At 32.4% G+C, this 6,000-nt stretch overlaps 1 protein-coding gene across 1 annotated transcript in view; it reads left to right on the top strand.

The window, feature by feature from the left end:
- The first annotated feature begins 744 nt into the window (after positions 1-744).
- The window catches only part of LOC129225974 (zinc finger matrin-type protein 2-like), a 36,263-nt gene continuing 31,007 nt past the window's right edge, over positions 745-6,000 (top strand). The window contains 1 exon segment of the mRNA XM_054860542.1: positions 745-834. The gene's annotated coding sequence lies outside the window, so the exon portion shown is untranslated.

Below are 6,000 nucleotides of genomic sequence, written 5' to 3'. Positions count from 1 at the left end.
TTTCCATTACGTTTATACTGCTAGTACTTGAATGACTCCCAGAAGCCAGAAAGTTAAGTCCTCATATTTAAGTGATATCCCAATCGTTAAGTAAAATTTAATATCTATAAGAGCTATGGGGCCGCTAAATCTCCTAATGCCAGGGCCGATTTTTTCAACCAATCCGCCACTGATTGGTTCCTTATCGGTTTACAACTTTGTCATTGGTGTTTGGCTAATCCGCTGTTTTTATCTTTTAAGCTGCATGCTTATCTGCTCTTGGCTTTTGTCGGATGTCTTTTCATCCATAAGCTCATTATTTTTTGCATTGAAAAAGGCGTTCCCTGTAACGCCGAAACACGTGTCTGCGGTAATTTACAAATTTGTGCTTCTACTTACGTTGTTTGTTTTGACTTTATCTCATTGATTGTTTTTCACGAGCGTTTTCTTTTTTGACAACGGTAAATTTCTCCCCATTTTATTGTTTTTTCCCGCAAACTTTAGCTGTGGGAGTTTTATTGAATTAGTTTAACTCTTAAAGTGCTCCAATTTATTCGGTTTTAAAATAGAAGAAAGAAATCCAGTTTCGAACAGTTATCTTTGATTGCGCAAACTTTAATTTTGTAGAAACGGATTCCTTTAATTTCCTTTAAAAATTTTCTGTTTATTCATCCCGGAAAACAACAAAGAACGAAAAAATTAATCACGTTAATAGCGGTAGATGGCAGCATGAGCGACAAATCTTGGCATCGTTTCGGGTATGACGTCACGAAGTATTGAGACACGACTTAATTTAACCCATAAAGAGTTTGTTTTGTTTGGAAAAGGATTTCACGTTAAAAAGTTTTGATAAAGGTTTGCTATCTCATTTAAATATTTTGTATGTATTTCACAAATATTTGCATGCGGTTTGAAAAAAAAAAGAAGCAGTTGCCTGGTTATTAAATCATAAAAAAATTTCTTGTATAAGTACTTGTAGTGAATCTGGTTTATATTCCTTAATGGAGATTTATATTTAATCTATTTCTTTGAAAATAAATAATTAAAAACGTGAAATTAAAAGCTTGTAGCTAGTTGGTAGTGTTATTAACAGTATAGGGTTTTCCTCAGGCCAAAAAAGAGGCAAGGCAATCGAATTGAAAGGGCACTTTTTGGAAGATGGTCTGAAATGAAAATTTGCTGTTTTTTACTTTTTGCTAAATTCTCTACCTACAACCATACAAAATCAAAGTATTTTTCAGTAGTAATTATTAACTTAGGTAATTATATGCTTTTTGATGTTAAAATTAAAAAAATAATAATAGGGGATGGCCTAAATACCCAGAAGCCTTGGTTTTAAATAATATTGTTAATTCTATTGTATTTTATAAACATATCAAAGGGCCGTTATGAACCTTACCTCTAAGAAGGTAAATTTTGGCTGGCAGTAGCCTCAGTGTTTATTCATTCTACTGCTTGTTTAGATTCAAACTGGTGCGGTATTGCAATAAATACTAAAAACATTCCACAAATTCAATTTTTACATATTTGTCGGTTTTGAATTGTAAGACAATGTTTAGCAATTTAAATGCAAAATAAGCAATTAGCTTATTTTGCATTGAAAAAGGCCTTGTAGCCCTGAAACACGCATCTGCAGTAATCTGCAATTTTTTTTGCAATTCCTACGTTGTTATTTTTTATTTTACTTTTCAAGGGCAAAAGTATATTTTATTCAACTATTAAGAGAATGTTTTTAAAAAGAAATGCTGTACACAAACTTCAACATTACAGTCAATTTTAAGTCAAATATGCACTTTTCTTTAAGTGGCCTTTTATACTTTTTTCCCCAATGGGAGGGATTTAACCCCTAAAACTCTCCCCTTGACCCTTATTAATTTGCACATTTTATTACCATGCTTAAAAGATATTTCATTTTCATGAGATATATGAAAGTAAAACATTAAATTACAAGAAAAAATCACAATGAAAAATGAAAGAATGTTAATATTTCACTTTCAAGAAAAAAAATTGAAAAAAAAAAAAGTGTGGTTGAAGTAAAATTTATCACCCTAAGCAGCTAGCTGCCTATTGCAAAATTGAGCCCTGGATCTGGGCCCAGCTACTCTGGTCATAATCAGTTTAATGGTCTCAAATGAAGATCAATGGCCCTCTTAAAGCTATCTACCCCTTTGCTCATTACTACATCTTCCAGTAAGCTGTTCCAAATGCCCACAACCCCAATAAAAATTAATGATTTTTTCCAATTTCTAGATTAACCTGAGATTTTAATAGCTTTAGACAATGACCCTCGTTCTGTTTTTCATGCAAAAATCCAACCCATCAACATTTCATTTTGATAAATTTTAACAACTGAATCATGTCCCCTCTGACTCGTTTTTGTTCCAGGCTATACATATTAACACTTTTAAGTCATGGATCATAATCTAAATCCGAAAGTCCCCTCACTAGCCTAGTAGCCCTTCTTTGAACCCTTTCTAAAGAAATATCTTTTTTGAGATAAGGAGACCAAAACTGAACCCTTGTGAGTTACTGGCTTACTTTTATCTGCTGAAATTTCTTACTGCATAGTTTTAAAGTGTGAAATTTATCTATAGAAACATTTATAGTTATTCTCTTACAGAGCGTAAAATAATTGCAAAGATATTTTGGGGGTGCATTCCTTGCATTTTATGTTTCTTCATCTTTTGTAGTTTTTGAAGGGCGAAACTCCAACATGTAGTTTTACAATGATGAAATTCTTCTGCTTCAAAACTATGCACATATTATGAAGCTATAAACATGAGCATAAATTTTAGTTTTAAAAACCAACTTAAACTCCTTTGTATCTGTTCTTAGCTGCAAAAGGTCTTTTTAATTGTTATGAAAACAAATATTTGGGCCATTCCAAGGAAGAACACATTTTGTCATGTAGATGGCAGCTCTGTTTTAAAAGTAATACTAGTCGACCCGTGCGGAACTCCGCACTGTACTTCGAATCGTTTCATAAGGCAATTCGCTCTTTAAAAATTTCAAAGAAAGAATATTATAAAGAAAAACCGAAAAAAGTAAACGGAAAAAAGTAAGCGCACAAGAGAAGGCATCTAATTTGAAGACATCAGTAACAAAACCTCGTTAAATACAACGTTGTGATAATTTGATCATCGCTCTGCTTTTGGTTGTACGTATTTTCAATGCAAATATAAATATCATTAAAAGTGTGGCTGAGTGACACGTGAAAAATCAGTAATTTTGCATGTGAAAAAACAGGTTGTGGCAAATACAGTCCTGCCCATGTGAGCATCTGACGGAAGAGAAAGAAACATTAAAGAGATATTTAGTGGCACGGATTCGAACTGCCGCCATTCTGATTAACAGTACGACGCTCCAACAAACCTAGCAACTGTGAATTCTTTTTCGAGTGCTATTCATTGAAGGAATGCGTAATAAAACACAGTAAAAAAAGTTTTTGGCCGAAAAAAATATAATAAGATCATGCGTCTATGTTTTGTCATTAGCCAGCATGATACGATTTAAAATTATTCGTAAAACATGGAGTTTGATTAAAGAATGAGGAAGATCTCACGTAGCGATTGAAACAAACATTCTAGAGAAGTAATAAATTCGGTTGAAAAAATAAGTGTTTTTATTTTTGAATATTCAACAATTTCCCATAGCAGGCTTCTTTAATCTGTACGGCTTAAAAGCCCGCACTTGTTTTTCTTTCAATCGAACATTTAAAATTCAAAACCAAAACCAGTTAAACTGAGTTCGTTTTTTAAGTGTAATATTTCGAACGTAGATAAAATGTTTTTTTTTCAGCCGAAAGCAGAGGAGTAGAAAATGATTTCTCACTAATGAAATTGATAATAATTTTAATGTTTTATATCGTATTCGAATAAATAATTAAAGATTTACTGGTTGAAACTCGTAGTTTTAATTTGGGGTAGTATTTTTTCATTTGTACAAAAGTTCGAACACTGCTATTAGAAAAATCCACATTTCAGCATACAATGAAAATGTTTTTCTGCACAAAAAGGATTCCCTTGAGGTATATCTAATACTTTTTTTTATGCTTACATTATGCTCAGTGGTCTGGACGGAGTCAAAGCTTAAAAAAAAGGGAAGAACACCCTTCGATTAGCTGTCAACTTATCTGAATGATAACTGTAGCCTGCATAAAGGAGTCGAAACACCAAATAGCATTCCTACTGCATTTATTTTATTACGTGTGTTATCTGTTGCATGTTATGAGTACATGTAATGCGTAATATTACTGTAAATTGGCTATTATGTCGGACAGCCCGAACTGGTCCGAAGTTCAGACAGTTTATAGCCGAACGCTCTACCGAAAAAAAAAACCCACAGGTAATTTTAAATTTTTTTTTCTTGCCGAGAAGTGTTTTCATTTTTGAAAATTTTTACAATTTGTTATCGCAGGCTGTTTGAACCGTTATGACTTAGATGGCAGCACGTGTTCATCATTTAACAGCACGGTTAAAATACAAAATAATTTGAACTAAGTTCTTTTTTAAGCGTAGCTTTTAAAATGTAGTAAAAATTTGATACGCTATTTGTTTCTTTGCAAAAAGAAGAAAAATATATATATTACCCTTTAAATTGAGGTAGTATTTCTTTTATTCGTACAAAGAGTCAAAAACTCATTAGAAGAATCTATATTTCAACATACGATTTATTATATTTTACTGAACAAAAAACAATTCCAATGTAGTCTGAAATCTTAAACCTGATACTTATATTTTCGCTTACATTATGTTTTAATTTTCTTCCCGGAGCCAGAGCTTAAAAAAAAAATCTTACAGTTGAGTGTCAATTTAGCTCCGTATTGCATCAAGTTTTCATAACAGCTAGGAGCGTTTCTACCTCATGTATTCCCTCATATTTGTTATTCATTGTTCATGTAATGCGCGATATTTTTCTATCTTTTTTTGATGCAGATTGTCCGGACGTAGGCCCGAACACGCATTCTCCTGGTTACCAATCGATCGCTCTGCCGATCAAGCTATTCAGCTCTGTCGGTAACAGTGCAAGTTAAAGTTATAAATTTAACCGAAAACCTCATTCTGGTTCTTTAAAACGGGTTTTTTTGCCCGAAAAAGCAATTTTAAGACCGTGGGTCTATTTTTCGTCAGTAGCCTGCACGATAAGCTTTAAAATAAGGTGTAAATCAAAGAAATCGATCAGGAATTGCGGAAAATCTCGCGCAGAAACCAAAAACAGGCTACAGAAATAATATATAAGGATTTAATACAAGTAATAAACTAACAAGTCATAATAATTTTTGAAATGAAATGTATAGAGCTGCTAACTGCGACAAACTTTCTTTTCTGTGGAATGGCCTATGTGCAGGGGTTTGTCCAGGATTATTCACAGGGTCCGTTTTTTGTGAAAAATCAATTAATTTTGTGAAAAATCAAAAAATTTTGCAAAAAAAAAATTTTTTTTTGTTAAAACGAAATTTTAGAATTTATAGATGGCACAAACTGCATCAATTAAACTTAAAGTTGAGTGTTTTCCTCTTTTATGTCGAGAAAAGCATTCTGGAGTGTTTTTCTGATATTTGGCGGGGGGGGGGGGGGGGCATCGCTCTCTCAAGTATCAATATTTATCTACCATTCTACATTATGCTAAATTATACTAGAAATATTTCTGTACAGTATTTAAAAAAATTGTAACAAAGTAAAGAAATAAAATACAATTCAGAATAGGGTTCAGCATTTAACTTTTTGACCCAAGACACTCTTACAAAGCACAGAATTTCGTTTAAAACTTATAAATTCTGTGATTTTAACAAAAATAAAAAGATATTTTAACTGTTTACCTTTTAACAAAGCGTAATAATCATCAAAAATTCGAAAAATCGGATTCCCATAGCGGATGCAAAGAGATCGCAATTCTCAAAGTGAAGGCATCAAAAGTATAAAAACGGCTTGTAAAAGAAATAGTTTTGATAAAATTATTTTAAAATTGCATTTTAGAGTCCTATGATAAACATTTCATTAATATCTGTGGACACAGTTGACG

This window comes from Uloborus diversus, chromosome 7, assembly GCF_026930045.1.
Source record: "Uloborus diversus isolate 005 chromosome 7, Udiv.v.3.1, whole genome shotgun sequence".
In the NCBI taxonomy this organism is placed as follows: Eukaryota; Metazoa; Arthropoda; class Arachnida; order Araneae; family Uloboridae; genus Uloborus; species Uloborus diversus.
The sequence above is the reverse complement of the archived record's forward strand: the minus strand, read 5'-3'. Positions and strand labels throughout refer to the sequence as shown.